The sequence below is a fragment of the Prosopis cineraria genome, unplaced genomic scaffold (genome assembly GCF_029017545.1).
Source record: "Prosopis cineraria cultivar Desert tree isolate PC_DT_omini unplaced genomic scaffold, ASM2901754v1 PC2, whole genome shotgun sequence".
Lineage (NCBI taxonomy): Eukaryota > Viridiplantae > Streptophyta > Magnoliopsida > Fabales > Fabaceae > Prosopis > Prosopis cineraria.
Genome location: NW_026555333.1, coordinates 40,899,020 through 40,921,389, shown reverse-complemented (window position 1 = coordinate 40,921,389; position 22,370 = coordinate 40,899,020). Strand labels below are relative to the sequence as shown.

The 22,370-nt window shown below is 29.0% G+C and overlaps 2 long non-coding RNA genes across 2 annotated transcripts; both read right to left on the bottom strand.

The window, feature by feature from the left end:
- Positions 1-2,359: 2,359 nt before the first annotated feature.
- Positions 2,360-3,382, bottom strand: LOC129298613 (uncharacterized). Its single transcript, XR_008590394.1, has 4 exons — positions 3,169-3,382; positions 2,972-3,056; positions 2,854-2,888; positions 2,360-2,538 (listed from the first exon to the last, which is right to left on the bottom strand). It is a non-coding gene; the product is annotated as an uncharacterized LOC129298613 (long non-coding RNA).
- Positions 3,383-15,043: 11,661 nt separating this feature from the next.
- LOC129301692 (uncharacterized) lies at positions 15,044-16,685 on the bottom strand. Its single transcript, XR_008591072.1, has 3 exons — positions 16,446-16,685; positions 15,716-15,781; positions 15,044-15,166 (listed from the first exon to the last, which is right to left on the bottom strand). It is a non-coding gene; the product is annotated as an uncharacterized LOC129301692 (long non-coding RNA).
- Between the last annotated feature and the right edge of the window lie 5,685 nt (positions 16,686-22,370).

Below are 22,370 nucleotides of genomic sequence, written 5' to 3'. Positions count from 1 at the left end.
AATTGAGTTTTATTAATTGTAACAAGAGATTAAACAATTAATTTAACTAAACACTTGTTCATGACTTGAGAGAGCTTGTCCAAGTATTTTTAGAACCCTAGGTTAGCACTTATTTTCATTAAAAGTATTTATCAGAGGAGGTAATTTTGGTGTTATGAAATGCAAGGGGAATAAATAATCCTAGGTCCTAATTTGTGTTTAAAGTTTGTAAATCAATCACTTTTCTTTATTTTTTAGTGTTAGTTTTATTTACAAAATCATTTTCACCTAACTATGTGTAGCTCAACTTGATCGAATTTGCTTAATATTTTGCTTGATCATTGTTTTTTTAAATAAATCCTTGAGGAAACGATACTTTACTCATTTTATATTACTTGTTACAATCCGTGCACTTATAGAGAGCAACAATGTGGTAGGTCAAGCTCCAACTACTCTGTCAAACGTCATAGCTCTCAAAAGGCTACATGCAAATTGTGAAAAATTGTGGAGTATCCTTCTTGGCTTCGAATGGCCTTCTCACCATCTCATAGGGTTACTGTAACTAAGAACACACTGACATTGTTATTTTCAAACTCACAAGTGGGTCCCTCAGGTAGTAAGAGTAACCTACCTCCCTTACTTCCAACACCAAATCACCCTTCAATCTAGCAGAGATGCAAATTAAAAGGGAAAAAGGATTGTGCTACTTCCATGATGACAAATTTACCCCCACCCATAAATGCACCAAGAAGCAACTTATGATGTTAAAGAAGGGAAGATGAAAGGGATGAGCTAATCTCGATTGAGATAGGAGAAAAACAAACTAAAAATGTGACTCTTCATCATTTGTTACTTTATGCGGCATAAGGGTCTTCAGGGATTGCTACAATCCGACTTAATACATTTGTTCATGGAACTAATGTCCAGATTCTCTTAGATGGTAGGAGTTTGGATAATTTTATACATTCAAAACTGTATAGCACCTTTCGCGACAAGTGGAGCCATTTTTCGATCTTACATATGCTGGTGGGGATAAGGAAGATCATGACAAGCCAATGCAACATCCTAATTTGCCTATACAAATTTGTGAGCACATGATTCAGGTTTTAGAGTTTATGCTGCTAGTAGCCATTATCAACATTGCTTTTAGGGCCTTATGGCTAGAGACATTGGCCTTCATGTTTCAAACTATAGTACGGCCACTATTCAGTCTGTTTAGGGTGGAGAATTCATCACTTTCAAAGGTTTCAAGTCTCCTCCAGTTTCAAAGGCCCAATTGAATAATATGACTAGGATTATGAAGTTGGACTCCATGGCTGAATTATTCATAGTGAGCCCATTAGAATTAGTGGAAAATGAAGATGGAACCCTAGCCACAATTTCAATTTCCCTACCTGAAGACTTAGCAGGGTGATAAGGGAGAGAATCTTTAACATTAAAAGATATAATTGAGTCACAATTGAGTTTAAGATGCATAGTAACCCTTCCTCTTAACCCTTTTTTAAATGAGAGAAAAATTAAAAATTGAGTGTTAGTCTGAGTTAGAAGTTAAGAAATTAAGTCATTGTCATACTTAAGGAATTGATTCACAAAGTTATGACATTGAAGATCCAAAGATCAAAATATAAGGTTTTAGGTAGTTAATCTCCCAATAGAAGAACCTTAATCATTTAACAATATTGTTCTTATTATTTAAATAGCAGTTACTTTGTTACAATATTACCTTTATTTTTTTTAAATGTTCAGGCCTATGCACAATTGGGTTTGGACTTAGAGAAAATGCCCTAATACAAACAAATTCATTTTAAAAAAATGTATAAAATATTAATGAATTCTTTAACTTTTAGATTATTTAATACTAAGATACCATATATTTGAGTACATTGTTACAAATATTTATATTGTCATATTTTTATTATTTTTAAACTATAAAATATCTCAAAATAATATTTAAAATGTATTTTAATATTGATTTTTAAATTTTAAGACTCACATATTTTTTTAAAAAAATTGAACCTTCTACATCGTTTAAGTATCCCAAAAAATATATTTTATACTTTTTATAAAATAAAAGTAATTAATTTTAAATTAAAAAATTAAATTAAATTAAATTTTAAAAGTGAAAAAAATTGATAATTTAAGTATTTGGGTTGGCTTGAAGCCCAAAGAGGTTCAACCCGGGCTTGGCCATTTAGTAGCTTGATTTTTCATACATTAGTAAAAAATCCAAGGCAAACGCAATGTATTGTACGATACTAACCTTGCAACATAAAAAAAATAAATGTAAAAAATCTTTTCATAGCTTCCGAATAATTCTCATGAATGTTATAACACAGTTATTTCCATTTGAAATGAATTAAATTTAAACAGGACGAAGTAGTGAATCACAAAGCATCGCCAAAGGGATGCTTATACATTTAATTAAAAAAATGAAATACACACATGCATAAACCAGATCTACATAAGCCAGATCCTTGAAAAACACAGCCTAACTACATTAAGCACATCTTTAGAACCCATATTGATAAGGTTCTGCTCCACCCACTCAGTATATGCAATCTACATTTAAAAAAAAAAAAAAAGTAAACCTGATTAGAGAGCATGTTTATCTATCTTGAAAATATTAGGATCTGTCCTCTGAGAGTAAAAAATTGAGCAAGACAACCCCAAATCCCATTGAAGAATAGGCAGACTTTTAATTAGTTGCCTTCATAAGTCCATATAATCTCTTGTTACCAGATTATTACAACAAAAGTATAGCAAAGAAAAATTAAAAGGAGTGAAAAATATTAAATTTATGCAGTCTGTCCGTTTTCTATACGTAATTTTCAAAACCACAATAGTAAATTGGAAAGTGGAGATGTTACTACCTACCATTACTTCAAATAGTTCCAGCTCTTCAATAATTCCTATAACCAAAAAATTTTACTTTCAAGAAATGAAATAGTTTCATCATATCACAATAACATGTTTGTTTAACAAGGTATAGTACCTAACATGGACTAAATTTTTTAACAAGGCATATCACGATTCTCCGATTTCTTCTCTCCAAGTGCTCGCGAATCATGCCTCTAAGTCTGTTCGCCAAATTCATAATAAAGTGTTATTGATAGGATGAAAAGCGTAATCTAATAGAGTGCTGAGCTGAAAGGCCAAGACTGCAACTGATTAATTTATTAAACAACTTACTGGCATTCGTAGAGGCACGATAGGAGAGAGAACGGTGCAAGCATCATCATAATACCCTTTGGTATTCCATTGATCTGATTTCTCTGAAGAACCAAACCCTTACAAAGCTATCCACTAGTATCATCATTACTTTCTTCTCCGCCACCATTAGATTTCATGAGCAATTTCTTCATGAAACTCAGCAAATAAAATTCGGTAACAATCAATTTGTAAGTTTGTGTCTAAACGCACTTAAGCTAATGGGGTCTCATAGATATAAATAAGCTTTAAGGTGAAGAAAACAATGGATTGTTAAAACAACATGCGCCAAATGTTTCATCCGATATTAAGCTTATAATAAGAAAACATAAGGTTATCAAAACTGTGTGCGCTAAAAGTTTCACCAAATATTAGGTTTATGATAAAAAAAAAAAACAATGGACTCTCAAAACAGTGTGTATTGAAAGTTTCTTCAAATATTACATTTATGATTAAAAAAAAATAGGCTATTAGAATAGTGTGTTTTCTAAGTTTTATAAATGACTTAAATTCCTCATAATGAATGGTTGAGATTCACAAAGTTATTAATTGCATAAGTGGACAAAATGTATTATTTTAATAATCTTAAAAAGTATAATTTACACCTCTAGATGATATGATATATAGCTGTTTTTTGGGTTTCATGAACGGTTGAGATTAAATAACTAAAATAATATCATTTTAAAAGTTATACTAGTGTATTCCTTACGCCTGATGTTAAGAAACTGAAACGAAGAAAGTTAATATAATTGATTTATTGTATAATTATTTACATTTCCTTTCGCACGAACAATGCTTCCCTTTTATAGTCATGGAAATCAATTATGGTCTTTTTCCATGGCTTTAACACGGCAGGGACTCTAGAAATCAGTGGGTTTTAACAATGAAATCTGAGTTGTGATAGTAGCATTTCCATGACTTTAAGGTCTAAAATTTTCATTTCTCTCTAGACCTTTGTTTCAAAATATAAAGTGCTAATAATCTTGCCTTATTATTATTAGTTGGATTACAATTATTTTATTGCCATTATCATTTGAGTTCAATATAAATTGGATTTCAATATAAATTATTAGTAGGATTAGTTTACCATGTTATATTAATAAGTACTTTGAATTATCAAAAATAAACTAAAAAGGAAAATAATTATGATACATAATATTACCAACTGAAATATATATGTTTAGGAAAAAATTGCATTATATACTTAAGATACTTTTTCTCTAATTAAATCATAACATTTATACCTTTTATTTGTTATTATTCTATAATAAATTATTGTTATTAATATTAGGAAAAATATAACTTTGAGTTTTTACACTTTGTTCAAGTTTTGTTATTGATCCTTATATTTTTTTTAAAAAAAACTAAAGTGTAGCAATTTAGAACACTTAAAAAAAGTGTAGGGACCTAAAGTTATATTTTGATTTGATTAGACAAAATTATATTAAGTATACAAAGCAAAGTATTTAAGTCTTGCCTTCATGTTTTATATAAATTTGTATGTGTATATATCGCATTCTAATTATATAATTATATATTTTAATACACCATCCATTAAAAACTATAATTAATCAAATCCTATTTCTTAATAAAGCAGTTACTTATCTTCAAATTAATATCACTTTTTTATATTTATTCTTATTTAATATGGTGTTTAATACTTCAAAAAATGCTTCTTATTTTTTAATGGAGGGAGTAACTATCTATGATATAAGTAAACTATTACAATGTTATGATAGGAGTTCATATATGGATTTTGAGTTTACTTTCAATTAATAATAACTTTTAAGTAAAGTTATGCACTTTCTTACATTATATTTTAATTTTTAATTATTTTTATTTTTAAATGATAATCTTATACTTCCTCTATTAAAAAATATAAGAAATTTTTAATCAAATTTTACCCCAATAAAGTAGTTACCTACTTTCAAACTAACTCTATTTTTTCATATTTATCCCTATTAAACATCTTACAATAAATATAAAGTCATTATTAATGGGGGTACTTTTGAAAAAAAGACAATGATTGCACTTCAAAAAATTAGAAATGCTTATATTTTTGAACATCCAACTCCTCAAAAAATGGCTTTCATTTTTGAACGGAGGGAGGAAGAAAATTATACACAATATTATCTAATTTTTTATATTTATGTCTCAAGATAGTATCAAACAAAAAATCATATAGTATCACATAGATGTATTTCATATATTCTAAATAATAAATGTAGAAATTTTGAATATTTCATTCATTTTTCCCTTTCCTACTAGTAATCGAACTAGGAACCTTTAAACCAACATCAAGCTTCAAAACTTAAAAAAATCTGAAATGAAAAACTATGTTAGTTAAAATATCATTTTATAAACAAATAAATTTAATTATCACAGTTCTTATTATAGACAAGTAGTATTATTATTTAAAATATCAATTTAATTATAAAACATGTGAAAATAGAGGCTTGTTACCACAATATAAGCATTCCAAATTAAAATACCAAACAATAAGTTTTTAAAAGAATTTATTACTTTATATATGGGTGTGCATTGGTCAATTCAGTTAGATTTGATCTTGAATTGACTAAAAGTAATGAACCAAACTGACTTAAATAGTTGGACAAAATGAAACCGAACATTACTTGATAATAAAAACTAACCTAAAATAATATGGTTTGATTTGATTTGATTCTTTAGTCTGCCTCATTAGTATTAAATAATATTTTAACCTTATCTTAAAATAATTTCATTATTTTAAAGTATCAATTTAACTATAAAATATATTAAATGAAAACTCATTACATTATTTTATGTATTCATCATAAAATTACAATTATACAGTAAAATTAATGTCTTAAAATGTTAAATATTATATTAAACAAAAAATAAAAAATTTATGATGATAATATCTAGTTATTATTAATTATTATGAAAATCAAACTTTTAATGATGACATTTAAAGTCACAGTTAAAAGTCACATTTTCTATGACAGCTTTCAACATCAACTTTGCATGTCACTGTTAAAAGTCAAACTTTCAACGGCAGCTTTTTAGAGTTATTGGTGAAAGTCATCGCTAAAAGTCTTTCTTTTTTGTAGTGAAAGCTAGGGAAAAAATTAACCCTTAACCCTTGTAAAAAAAAATAGTCCCTTTGTCCCACATTATAGGAAACTTTTGAAGGAGTTTTTCTATTTTAAAATATAAGATACTTTGAGTAAATTAAGATTTCATTAAATGTGCCAATTCTAATATTACCCTTTCTCTCTATATAATTAATTTTTGTCCCTTCTCTTTTCAATATATTAAATGATGGGTATTTTTGAAAGTTTATATTTTTATTTTGAAAAAGATTATATGGCTAGGTGTATTTAATGAAGTTTATTGATATGTGAGATTTTATTTAAAAGTGTTTTATAATTTAGAACGGAGGGAGTATTTAAAAAAGAAAATGATGAGACCCACATAACGGCCGTTGAATAAGTTAACATCGAGGATAAAAATGACCCATATAATGACCATTCATTGACAAAAATGAACTGGTATCAAGTTCAAGTTACTTGCAAACTTTAATGGTAAAGTTTAGGGGTAAAAATGACCATTTACTCAAAAAACGATACGATATTGGAATAGTATGTTTTCTAAATTTCATCAAATGAATCAAATGTTTTGCGATTAATGGTTAAAATTCACACAAACCCATTAATTGCATGTGTGGACAAAAGGTAATGTTTTAATAATCTTGAAAAGTGTAATTTATACATCAAGATGATATGACATAAAACTGTCATGAACAGTTGAGATTAAATAATTAAAGTGATATCATCATAAAAGGAAATACTAGCGTATTCCTTATGCTTGATGTAAAGAAACAAAAATGAAATTAAATATAATTGACTTATTGTGTAATTATTCACTTTCCTTTCATATGGAACATGTTTTCTTTTTATATTTATGAAATCCAGCTATGGTCTTTTTCCAAAGCTTGAACATGTTATAATTGCAATAAAACTAAACTTGAGAGAATTGGCACCTCAGTGAAGTTCTCCATTATCATGGCAAGCTGGGTGACATTTGGAGAAAATTCTTTGGGTTGTTTTCTACTCCAGCTTACTTTTAAATTGTCTCGAATGTGGGTTTAGAAAAGTTTTCAAAGGATTCAATTTTTTTCCTAATTTTTTTACTTTAATGTTTTAAAAGTACTTCATTTCTATCTATTCTTTTGTTTCAAAATATAAATGTTAACTAATCTCTCCAAAAAGTGAACTTTTAATAATCTTAGCCTTGTTATTATTAGTTAGATCACAATTATTTTGTTGCCTTTATCATTTCAATTCAATATAAATTGAATTAGTATACCGAATTATAAAGTGTTGAGTAATTAATCTTCCTAATAAAAGAACCTTAATAATTTATTATTGTTCATATTGGTTGGATCGGAGTTATTTTGTTGCCTTTATCAATTTAATTAGAATTAGTTTAACTCATTAGAACACTATACACTACAATAAAAGTATGCTTTTTTTTTTTTTACAGTTGTATAATCATCAATTATTTTTACATCATTTAAAATTTGTGTTTACTGAATGATTAAAAAACAGTCAAATAATGGTTGAAAATTATTTGAAACAGCCGTCAAATAATTTTTTTGCTTGAGTTGATGTTTATTATTAATTACGACCTAGATCAGTTTTGTCCAAATTTACTGAATGAAAAGAAACAAACCTTAATCAACTACACCAAACGCTCAAGTCCTTTTAAATCCCAAATTGACCCCTTACATACACAAAAAAAGCCAATAACAAGATAATATTACATAGCAAAACAAGAATAAGTACATTCATATGTGATATTTCCCACTGGCTTGGCTTTTCAATCAAGTTTACTTGCATCAATGGCTTGCTTTTGAAATATTTTTTGTTCGTATGAATGAGTACATGATACACATGAATAGATGGAACTCCTGCATGTTGCACAAATGGAGCAAAATTGTGATCCAGTCCATTGAACCTTAAAATCTGCAATCAACCAACAAAACATTGGTAAGAAACAAAAACATATTGCATTGGCCTCAAGACTATAAATCTAAATTCTTATTATGAGTTGCCATAAAAAATAGCATAGTATGTTGAATTGAGAATCTTTAACTTCAATGGAGAAAATGGTGAACAATTAGATAACTGAACAATTTTAAATGGTGAACAATTAGATAACCGAACAATTTCAAATATATCTAAACCAAGATCACTTTATATGCTTGTCAATAGATAGATAGAGGTAAATGAATATGTACAATAAAATTTTCATTAACATCTACACAATTTTCATACACTACTACAACCTTAGATTTAGGATCATGATCTGAATTTGACAAATTGTGAGAAACCCAAAGAAGACACAATGTATTGTGCAATATTGATCTTACAGTATAAGAAAAGGAAATAATGTGTTAAAAAAAAATCTCTCATGCCCTTTAAAATAATTATTGAATGTTAAAATACAATTTTCCCCTTTTGAAATTCATTAAATTTAAGAAGGACTAAAGGATAGCAAATTACAAAGATTGCTAAAAGGATGCTCATCTATATTTAATTTAAAAAAATACAATACAAATACTGACATATTTGTATACAAAAGTTACCTTTTTTTTGTGAGCTCAAGAACGAGATTTATTTTCTTTTTTTCTTTTTTGTTGAGGAATGTAGCTAGCATATAAACCATATGATCCTTGGACAACACAAGATCTACATTAAGGAAATTTGTAGACCTTAGATTGATCAGATTCTGCCCGACCAACCCAGTGGATGCAATCTGCATAATCAAATAAACTTGATTAGAGAGCACATTACAAGAAGTGCTACCATAATTGCATTTGAACACATTTATCCATCTTGGAAATGTGAGGATATCCCCTCTATCAAGAGTCATTCGATCTTGGACCAAAGAAAAAATAAAGAGTTAGAGAGAGAAAGAGACAATAAAAAAGAAGAAAAAAGAATGAAAAGGATATAGCAGAGAGAATATTAAAAAAAGAAGTACCATATCTAATAATTAAAAAGTAAATTAGGTATATATAAATCGTTAAAAATGTCTAACAAAATGTGTGTTTAATTAGGGCTAAGGGAAGGGAGGGGAAGGCAAATGAACTCTTCTCTTCATTGGTTAAGAAATTTTGGAAGGGAGAGCCATCCTCTCATATTACTCCTCTCCAATTTGGAGTTTTTTTTAGAGGCCAGCAAAATTTTCAGACAAATTTATCCTTCATCTTTCAATAATATCACGTAAGTGCCCATGGTGAAAAACACTCCCCTTCTTCTCTAACCTCTCCCGACTGACCCAGATTGGCACTAGTGTTTGGAAAACTAGATCTCATTATTACCTTTAACACCAACATTCCCTTTCGAGGTCAAACTTCCTAACATGAGTAAGATACTTCAAGAATCCCTATGGCCGAACAAAAAATCAAACTACACAAAAAACATCACCAGCTCAACGGTGGCTCTCGTGGAATAAGATACTCCAATTGCCAAGGAAATTTTGCTACACATTATCTTCTTCTTACCCATCAGAGATGCAGTATCACTATTAGCTTCTTCAAAGATGTGGCAAAATGTTTGGACTTCCCTTATATGATGACAACATCATTCTTGATGACTTTGTCAACTCTAACTCCCTAGGACCTTTGGAAGATGTTGTTGCTCGTGACGATCAAATCCAGGAGCTTTTAGATCATGCTAGGGACTTTCTTGAGAAGATGAAGGAAATGAAGATGGAAGAGTCAATTTTTTCTCTAGAAGAAAAAGATAGTATTGTGGATTTAAAGGCTAAATTATATACATTTATAAATAACTTTTAAAGAGTTTTAATATGTAGTTTTTTTATATAATTACAGTGCCTCTTATTTTATTATATATTTAGGGGAGTTTTAGAAAAACAGTTGCTATTATACAATTTAACCATGCTAGGATGGGAGTAAATTTATAAATTATTTCATTTGAAGTGTAAAATTACTTTATACAATAAAAAATTAAAAAATTAAACTAATATGTAAGGATATAATGGAAAATAAATTAAAATCTCCCCTCCCCTCCTAAACAAAATAATGGATCATTAAAAATTGAGCAAGACAATTCCAAATCCCATTGAAAAATACATAGACATTTAATTAGTTGCCTTCATTATAAGTCCATATAAATCTCTTTTTACCAGATTATTACAACAAAAGCATGGCAATAGAATTAGAAGGAAGAAAAAAAAATTAAATTTACCTATTTTTATACAATTTTCAAAACCACAAAATAAACTAAAAAGTGAAGATGAAATTACTACCTACCATTCCAAACTCCTAGATCCATATGTGCAAGCATCCTTGTGGTTACCGAGCAGAACAAATCGATCGGGTTCCTCCAATCCTTTTGTCTGCAAAAACAATAAGGATTAAAAAAAACCCAAGACATAATGAAACCATGCATATTAAAATAAGCTTCACCAATCACTCTAGTTTGGTTGAAATTGCAAAGAAAGGATGAATCAACTTAATTTGAATTAAAAGGAAAATGAATCATATCAAATAACTCATAAATAGGCTTAAATTTGATACCTTTTAGTATTCCATTGATCTGATTTCTTTGCAAAACCAAGCCCCCCATAAAAAGCTGCTAGTATCTTCACTTTCTTCTTCGCCATCATTAGATTTCATGAGCAATCTCTTCATGAAACCCAAGGAAAATAAAATTCAACAACAATCAATTTGTAAGTTTGTTGTGTCTAAAAACGCTTAAGCTAATGGCGTTTTATAGATACAAATAAGTTTAAAGGTGAAGAAAATAATAGGCTGTCAAAACAATGTGCACCGAAAGTTTCATAAGATATTAGGTTTATGATTTAAAAAACAATGGCCTATCAAAATAGTGTGCGCTGAAAGTTTCATCAAATATTAGGTTCAAGATTAAAAAAACAATTGGCTATTGAAACAGTGTGCGCCGAAAGTTCCATCGAATATCAAGTTTATGACAAAAGATGATGGGTTGTCAAAACAATGTACGCCGAAAGTTTTATTAAATATTAGGTTTATGATAAAAAAATAGACTCAAATTTTATCAAATAACTCAAATTCCTTGCGGTTGAGATTCACAAAACATATCATTTTAATAATCTTGAAAATTGTGATTGTACATCTCGAGATGATATGATATGTAGTTGTTTTCTAGGTCTTATGAACGATTGAGATCAAACAACTAAAATAATATTATTTTGAAAGCAATAATAGCATATCCTTAGCTTGATATTTACAAACTAAAATGAGCATTAATATAATTGACTTATTATATTGTATAACTATTTATGTTACTTTTCACATATAAGTTTGTTGTGCCTAAACACGCTTATGCTAATTGCATTTTATAGATACAAATAAGTTTAAACGTGAAAAAAACAATAAACTATCAAAACAATGTGCACCAAAAGTTTCATCAGATATTAGATTTATGATTAGAAAAAACAATAGGCTGTTAAAACAATGTGCACTGAAAGTTTCATTAGATATTAAGTTTGCAATTAAAAAAATAATGAGATATCAATACTGTGTGCTGGAAGTTTCATCAAATATTAGGTTCATGATAAAAAAAACAATTGGCTATTGAAACAGTGTGCCTCGAAAGTTCCATCGGATATTAGGTTTATGACAAAAAATGATGAGCTATCAAAACAACGTGCACCAAAAATTTTATTAGACAATAGATTTATGATAAAAAAAATTAAACTCAAATTTCATCAAATAACTCAAATTCTTTGTGATTGAGATTCATAAAGCATATCATTTTAATAATCTTGAAAATTGTGATTTTACATCTCAAAATGATATGACATATAGCTATTTTCTAGGTCTTACAAACAGTTGAGAATAAACAACTAAAATAATAGCATCATTTTGAAAGCATTACTGGCATATCCTTACGCTTGATATTTTACAAACTGAAATGAGCATTAATATAAAGAAAAATGATAATAAAATCTATTTAAAATATATAAATGATAATTTGATTCCTCAAAATGTCATAATTCTCCTAAAGTCTCTAGAGACTTTTCTATCATTAATGAATTTATATAAATTACCAAATTGCCTTTGTTAAAAATAAATAATTCACAAGTGTTTTTTAAATATTCACAACTTCTCTTCTTATATTCACAACAATACTATAGCAAATCATAACTTTACATGTTAAATTCTTTATTTGTTGTTACATTGTTATGCATATAAAAAGGAAAGTTGTGAATATTTAAACAAAACTTATGAATCATTTATTTTCAATAAGGACAATTTGATAATTTATATAAATTCATTAATAACAAAAAAGTCTTCAAAAACTTTAAGAGAATTATGACATTTTGAGGGACCAAATTGCCATTTATATATTTCAGAGGAATTTTATTATCATTTTTCCTTAATATAATTGACTTAATATATTGTATAATTATTTATGTTTCCTTTCATATCAAAATTATTTCCTTCCTTCTTATGTATAATCATGGAAATTGGTTTTGGTATTTTCTCCTTCCATAACTTAAAAACATGGTATAAACGATCTATGAATGATATCTTGGTTGTGATAGTAGCATTTTCACTTTGGCAAACCAGTTTTCTTTGCAAAATGAAGTTCAACGTAATCCAAGAGCATTGGTAAACTGTGACTTTTAGAGGAAAATTTTTTGGCAACCTTGGTCACTCATCTATAAATATAATCAAAAGGTATATGATCTAGTTTTACATTATAACATTTCTGATCGTTTGAAATAAAAATGCTTAAGATTATCTACCAAGATGAAAAGGAAAAACTAATTATATTTCAATTAGATAAAACAATTTCTATTACCACATTTCTTTATGATATATATTCCCTCCAACATCAAATTTGCAACTGCAGTTTTTGTTATATCAGTAAAGCATCATCGTCTTCTTATTCTAAGAACCCCTCATCAATTATTAAATGTCTATTAGAGAATGATAGTTAACTCCCAAAAGGTTCAATTGATGATAGCTAGGTTCTTGTCAAAACCTCTTTTAACACTTTCCCTTGCAATTAGGAGCAATATGGTTTAGGCAAAACAAAAATTAAAACCCATCAATTAAAATTCACAAATTAATCATTGGGTTACTGCCCATTTAGTAAGTTCAGAATTTTTGTTGAACCTTAAAAATTCATAACTAAATCTAAAAAATTCATATGAGGATGCTCTAAAATATATTAAAAGCTCGTAAGTTCATTACAAGAGAAAAATATGAAACAAGACTTTTAATTTGTCCAATTGATACATTTTATTGTTTTTTTTTAACTTTCTCTGTTTCTTGGATAGGTCCTGTGCCTTAAATTTAAAAATCCATATCTTGAAATTCAAGAATCCAATTGCTTCGATTTTAAACTTTCTTGAAAGATTAGGATATCTAGATTATAAATAAAAATTATTAAAATCAAAAGAATCCATTTATTGCAAAATTTGCTATGAAACAACAAACTTTTAATAAATCCTACATCAAAGCAGCTGTGCATTTTCTTGCTTTAATTATAACTCCATGAAACTTCTAATCATACATTAATGATCTAGACACATCCAGGATGTATTGATATAATTTAGCGCTAATTTATACACCACATGTGAATTAAATACACTTATGAATTCAATTTTACAATTTCACTTATTGGAACTCAACTTGAAATTTATTCTCTACTTTCTCCTCTTGCTTTTGCTCATGATTGTTCTTGCCAGCTTAAAGCCCAACATGGTTAGTGATTGAAGAGTGAGATTGAACAGAATCTCAGTAGCATATAACTAATTCAAACATTTAATCATGCATGATTAACTTATCTCATGAAACCTTACCAATCAAAATGATTTTAAGTTAAAACATACATGATCAAACAAGGACATAACACATGGCAATGGCATGAAATCCAAGCAAAACATCTCATGAACATATATGATCATGTCAATGTGATTATCATGGGAATGTGCATGCTGTAAAGCAAACAACACAACTAAAATGTAAGAATTAGTAAATGCTACCTGTGTACTTTAGCTTTGATTTCTTCAACCATATTCACTATCGATCATTTGCTTCTCTTGCTCATCACATTCTTAAAGTCTCATTGATCGAATTTTCCATTCCACTTCCTTGAGATCTCATGATCCTAAAGACACCATATACATAATTTATTTTATCCATTATCCATTGATCATTATAAAACTCTTAACTTCTCAAACTTGCTCTTCTTTAACTTAAAATTTCACTTTCTTTAACTCTTAGACTTATTCTCTTGGCCATTTCCCACTCAATGTTTCAGGGGAATCCAAGTATAAACTCATATTAACAGAGTCTCAAAACTACCACATGAATTCTCTTTGCCAAATATGTAGGGTTTAGAATGCAAAAATTCCAATTCATGTTACAAATCATTAAACTCATTCTCTTAGCATTTCCTTCCTCCATTTCACGACCTAAATTTATTGAAATGGTTGAACTGAATGAAATCAAATTCGTTCTCCTGTTTCTTATCTTGGCCGAGCACTATATATGGTAAAGGAAAAAAAGTAAAGATCAACCTAATACTTTGTAACACCCTCAAATTTACAGACCGATTTTTCGCAAATTATTAAAACCATTATCATGGTAGAAAAATTTCTACCACGATACATCCAAGACAATATACCACAGGTCTTAAAATATCTAAAAAAAACAATTAGAACCATGAGGGACAGACATGATCCTCATAGCATGTTATTCAAATTAGATCATAAATCAAGAGGGACAGACATAATCCTCTTGGTCATATAAATACTTTTAATAAAAAGGATTAGAGTTTACATGCTTCACAAAGAAGATATGTCCTAAGTTGGCACAAGACACATTGTATAATCTAAAATAAGAGGCAACGTAAAAGATGGTGTCTCATACACCACAGTTACACCTCTGGTGCTTTCTCGGCCGGACTCGCTCCTGTAAAAATATTAACCACGGGGAATGAGACTTAAAAGTCCCAGTAACCAAAAATTAATATGTTATGATACATGCGGATGTAACTAATCATGCGATTGCTAAGTGGGCACACAAAACATTTAACCGAACAATACTTTCAAACAAACCGAACAAGTATTTAATTTGCATGACTGCACCTTATATCCTCCTTTCGCCATGCTCGGACGCCAAATCACCCGGCCAAAGGTGAGTTGGACCAAGCGACACGCCACTCATTGGGTCCAATGAGGGCTTACCACGTGGTAATAATTAACCGAACAGAAATTTTCATTAACACCATACATTAAAATACCCTGACAAGTCATGCATCATTCAAATATCCAAACAGGAATATATCCGAACAATAATATCTCATCATGATAAACAAAAATAAATTTTTAACCCACTTGGCAATAATGTCAAATAAGTATATACAGTATTTATTTTCAATAATTCATAATTTTTCCAAATAACAAAACAACACATAATCATTCACAAACACACTCATCACAACACATTAATAATGGTTACCTTGTGTCTTGAATAACAAGTTCCCCTTCACAACTCCTTTTTCACCACTATCTTTGTCAATATAATCTACATAATTATTTCACAATACTATATATTAATTTTACATTAAAATAAATAACTCTAATTTAAATAGTTAGAAAGTCTTAGATCTATAATCCATATTAACACTAATTTAAGATTTATGCCTCATTTAACTTCCCAAATTCTTTTCTAAAATTCTCGTACCCTAATAAACTATTTTTTTTATCCTCAAATCACTTCTAGTATCACAATTTCATCCTTCTATATTCTAAAAATTCGTCCAAAAATAAATTAAATTTTTAAAATTATCCTGAAGCCTCAAATCACCTTTCTATAACCTCAAAAATACCTATTCATACTTAAATAAATATTTAATAATCATAGGTTTATCCCTACATCTCAGATTCCACATAAATTCAACCATATAGATCTAGATTTTAACTCAAAAATTCTTAAACATGAGTTTCAACCTCAAGAAAATATTCTATAATATTTATTATATCCCTAAGAGTTTTAACCTATATTTTTAATCCATCATATCATCAGATTTACTATCCTATAGAAAAAATCCTAATCAAAATATTTACTCTATCCTACAAAATAATCATATCACTAGAAAGCTAATATTATTTAAAAAATAACTATAAAATTAATTTTGTAATTAAATAAATTTTTAAATGCTAATCTAAACAGGAAAGTTAGAACATACCTGAAGAAAAAAGAAAATAATCCCCCCTTGCGAGAAAACGCCGAGCAACGTGAGAGGAAGAGAGAAAAATAATATAAAAATGGGATTGTGAGTCCCAAAATTATATTAAAAAAAAAACTATAGGTTTGAATTTAATTATTCAAACCTTTGGGCCCAAAGTTGCAATTTTCTCTAAATTGCATCTTAGCCTCTCATGCTTCCTAATGCACACACCCCCTCCTTTTTATACATGAAGGCACCTCTTCTCTTCTCTCATCTAACCAATGTGGGACTTAGAAACAACAACCTTCCACCCCCCCTTTTTTTTTGTTCCTTCTACCTTTCTTTTTTTTTTAACACACACATAAAAAAAATTATTTATGTATTATATCTTAACTAAATATTGCTTATGTGGTTTTAAATTTAAATTTTTAAATTCATAATTAAATAGCTAACCATAATATTATTTCTAAATAACCTCAAATAATATAAATTCCTATTATTATCATTTTTTTTCTCAAAACCTAAATTCCACAATTTCTTTATTATATAAAAAATCAGGATGTTACATACTTCATTCTTATAGATCCTTTAATTTTCATTATAATATATTCCTTCAATTTCTACCAAAATTTTGGTAGAGTTTCACCTTATTTCCCTATAGTTTCTGTAACATCCCAAAAATTGAACTAAGATTAATTAAGCTAATTAAGAATTAAATTAATAATTTTGGAGAAATATCTAAAAATAAATAATTTTAATTAGAGGATTATTATTAAATTTAATGTGAAATAAAATTTAAATCCTGAATTGTGATTTTTTATAAATAGAAACAACAACAACAACAACAAATTAAAAGAAAAGAAAAAACAAAGAAGAAAAAAAGGAGACGGTTACTCTGTGTATGTGTGTTTGATATATATATATATATATGTATGTATGTATGTATGTATGTATGTATGTATAAAATAAAGAAAGAGAGAAGGGATGTTGGTGTGCGTGTATGTATTAAATTAAAAAAAAAAGGAAGCCACTGAATTCATTTTGAAAAGGGCCTTGGTGTTTATATTATTATTATTATTATTATTATTATTATATATAAAGATATAAGAAAAAGATGTGGGATCTACACCCATTTTAAAACACACTTCATCCCTTTTCATTTGTCCTAATCCCTTCCTCACCTCTTCATGTGTGCAATAGAAAAGTGCAAAAAAGAAAAAGAACAGAGCAAGAGTGTCGCCGGTGGTAGGAGCTAATTTAAGAGATAGAGCTCTATAATATAATACTTTATATGAGATTTCAATTATTCTAAAACTAAGTAAGTATTCTAAACATTTTTTTAGTCATATTTTTCTTTGAGTTGTAGATTTTGAGACTATAAAAAATCTAAGGTTTGAAAGAGGAATGAATATTTGATGAATAAATCTGATTATTGAGGTTATTGGTAGTATAAAAAATATTTTAGAGCATTATTTTGTTTTTGGGTTAAACCTTAGACCTCTTTGGGTAGATTTTTTGTTAAATTTGAAGATATAAATTGATTTGTTGATGTCTAGATGATTATTTGAGATAAGAAATAAATTATTATGGCTATAGAGTAATGATTTTAGGCTTAAGACTAAGTTTGCAATTTTTGAGTATTTTTAGGTGCGAATTTTTGAAATAAAAAATAAAATTTTGATATTAGAAAATTGTTTAAATGATGATTTTAGCCAAACTTTAATAAAATTATTGTAAAGGAGGCTATTGAACCAAATAGTTGGGTTCAAATATATGAAATTAAATTTTAGAACTTAAGAGGTTAAGACTAAGGTCTTAAAAAATGAAATAAAGTAAAATAAATACTTAAGTGTTAGAATATGAGTGAAAATTATGTTAATAATATTATTGACATATTGAGATATGATTAATTATAAATTAATTTCCTTTTGACACCATTCAGGCTTTGAAAAACTTTGAAAGTGTTGCAACTTAAGGGATAACTTTTGATTTCTCGAAGGTTGAGGTAACCAAGGGAAATTTGTTTCATTCATTTGTGTGTTAATTAATTATTTATGTTTGTAAAACAAATGAATGTGTGTGGGTGTATCTAAATCTTGAATTGTTATTTGTAATACATATTGTGGCTTTATTGAGATCCTATAATTTGTAAACTTGTTAATTGTGACATGATTTGAGTGATGAGATTGAGGGTCAGTGTTGATGTGCATACTCTTAATTATAAATTGTGAATTATGCATAGTGATAAATTGTATATGAGCATGTTGAGTTTTATATGATGCTATTGTGATTTATGTAATGATATAAAAATTGATACAAGAGGTATGATTGAAATATAATGATTCTTGATGCTTGTTGAGCAAGAAAGTTGATGAGCATGTGGGATAATTGTACATTATATGAGTTTTTGAAATGCATTTTCTTATGAGCATGATCATATAGTGGGAGTTTGTCTCAGTGAAGGAGTTAGAGATTGTGCAAAATCTATATGGTACTTAGCTATCAACCAATAATCCTAGGGGTTATAACCGCTACTTACCTTATCAGGTACTGTAGCATTGTTTCTATTAAGGGACTTGACCCTACTAGCCTCCTTAGAGTTTTGAGTATGACATCCTATAGCGTGTGATTTAAGGAAAATCATGTTCATAAGTGAGTTAGGTAACCCTAATCTGGTAGCTTCTCATGATATGATTAAGGCCTTAGGTAGTTTCACCCCATAAATGATCCCTTCTGGTTGTTGGCCCATGGATTTCATGTCAAAGGAATTAGGGGGATATAAGGAAGAGATTGATCATGCATATTATTATTATCATGCCTTTGAGTGATTGATGGCTACGTTTGAGATTATAATTGTAATTGTGAAAATGAGAACATGTGGTAAATATGTGAATAATGTCTATGTGGCCACTTGTGCCAATTTTGTATGAATATTCAGTACTTGTGGGCAATCATGCTAATTTTGTACTCAACTTTACTCTTGAGATTATTCATATGAGTTAGATGTTAATGTGATTAACATATTCTTAATATGATTGTTTATATGGTTACCTTGGTGAATTTATTAGCCACTTGCATTCTTAATTAATTATTATGCATTTGTATAACTTAGATGTACCTTGGTTACTGAGTGGTTGTATTCACCATTCTCTTTTAACATATTGCAGGAGCTAACTCATTTGAGAAGAATGGAGGAAAGGAGTATTAGGCCAAGTGATAATAATCACTTCTGTAGGCCTTTCTCTTTTTACTTTGATATGTGTATTTAATTTATGATATTGCCAACTAGGATAATATATTCTTAATCTACTTGCATTACGGGTTTTATGTTGAGTGGAAATGTATTTTGGGCCCTTGGGAACGTGGTTTGATAATTGTGTTTATATTAATGGACTAAAATATTTATACAAGTAAAAATAGTTATTATATGTATAATTTAAGAACTTGAATATTATTATGGTCTCCCCTTGTGTTTTGTTGTCTAAGAATGAATGGTTGATATTAATTATATATAAATGAAAAGGAAAATTCATGCATATGATGAGCTATTGATAAATGAATGATATATACATATCTAGTATGAAAGCTAGGTGACAATTATTATGATAAATGTGATTGAGACTTTGGCTTTCCGCTGCCAGTTATGAAAGAATTTGAGTGGTCAAATGTTATGTTGGTAAAAATATATATTATGTGGAGTAGGACATAAAGAGAAAATAAGAGAGAAGTTTTCCATCTATCTTGAGATGTGTTTTTTTTAATCATGCTTCCACACATATTTAATTGAAAGATATAAGCTCTTGAAATACTTTAAAGACTTGGGATCCTTTTGTTTTAAATAGTTTGTGAAAATACTTGTTAATGACTTGTTTAGGTTAATCTCTATAGGATAACTTTTTTGAATTAGTCCTTAATTAACTATGATTAGTATGATGATTTAAGTCCTAATTTAGGACACCCTTTTACAGTTTCCAAGTGTTTAAAACACTTTCGAATAACAACAGCAACATTCAAAAATAGCCCCATCAACCAACCCAAAAATTAAATCATAACCTTATTCTTAAATGTTTCTTCTTCTTGTTCTTCTCCCTTCTTTCAAACCCATGGCCTTACTTTGTTCAAGAGGAAGGCAAACTTCTTAACTATAGAGAACAAAACTAAGAATATAAAAGAAAGGATAGAACTCACCTTAACTCCTTGCTTCCTCTCCCACCTCGTACCTTCCCTCCTTCCCTTTCTTCTTCCTTCTTTTCTCTACCTCATTTTCAATCTCCCATTGTAACACTTGCCTCGAGTATTATTCAAAAATTACATAATTCAAATAAATTAAGTGTGGTTAAGGAGTTGATCCTCTAACCAACTTAAGAAATAAATCATTTAAAACTTAAAAAAAATTATAGGTTCTACCTATAGTACACGGAAGCAAGCTAGATGAAAATGGAATAAAAAGATGCGGTCATGACAGCATTAAATTGCTGTCATGACAGCTCTCCTAGGCCAACTTCCGGAAGGTGCTGTTCCATCATTCGACCTCTGATCGAAGTAATTTTAAAGTTCACATGTCACATCTAAAGGGTACTATAAGTGTACCAAATTTCAAAAAGATCCAACAGTCGGATTAAAAATTAGACATGTAAAAAGATTAGTTATTTTTATTGTCATGACAGCACCTCCGAACTAACTTTCGGAGTGCACCATTTCATCATCCGACCTCCGATCAGAGCAATTCCAAATCCCACATGTCACTTTTAAATATTACTATTAGCATACCAAATTTTGAAAATATCTAATGAACGGATTAAATTTATTGCATGTTGCAACATTATCAATTATGTTATGACAGCACAGCTCCTTCGGACCAAATTTCAGAGTGCGCCGTTTCTCCGTCCGATATACAATCGACATGATTCTAAAGCCCACACGAATTTTATAAAAGGTTTTACTTGTGACCCAAATTTTAGAGAAATCCAACGGTCGGATTAAGATTTGAAAACCCAGATGCAAAAGTACAGGTTTTTGGTAAAAACCATTTTTAAAATTGTCCAAATCTCATCCTAATGGTCACAAACTTGTGAGAACACTTTGGACACATCAAATAGGACTAAAAACACCTCATAGAATATTTAAATGGTAGAAAAACCCTTTATGCCAAAATTTGACCACTCGAGCGCCATTTCTTAAAATGGACCCTAAACCCCCTAAATGCACAAATCACACAAGAGTGGCCAAAAACTATTCTAAATATCATATACACATATGAATACACACGCTAAATATTTTCACTTGGCTTAGAGATCTCTGTGGGGCCCACGCACCCACTCTCTCTATCTAAGGTATATGTTTGCCCATAATACACCATTTGCAATGCAACCACTTTGCATTTGTTTGTGGAATCACATATATATCAAAATAAATATTTGTTTGTAGTGAAAACTTAGTCTACTAAATAAATCCATCAAAACCACATACCATAGCCAAGTTTCCAAGCCACAAATCTATAAGCAATCAAAAATTCATACACAAGCATATAATCCACACATACTCACGCATATATACATAATCATATCCTACTGACACCCTAATCCTAAATACATTACAATAGATTTGTTCAAAAGAAAGGGGTTGCAATTCTTTATAATTCACAAACAATCCCCAGCTCTGCTTCTTTCCCCGTCCTCCACTAGTTCCTTCGCCTGGACCTAGAATATTGAAAAGAAAAGGGTGAGACAACCAGAGTCTTAGTAACAGAGAAATCTACATTGATTATTATAAAGTAAGCCGTAATCAAATAGATGAATAATAAATTCAACATAGTATATAATTTAGCCATTTAAAATGCATAAATGCATGACGTAGGCTGGTATGGCCTTTCATGACCAACAGAATGTCCCCTGGCACTCTTTAACTCGCAGGTAAACCTTATACCAACTTGTACCTCCATAG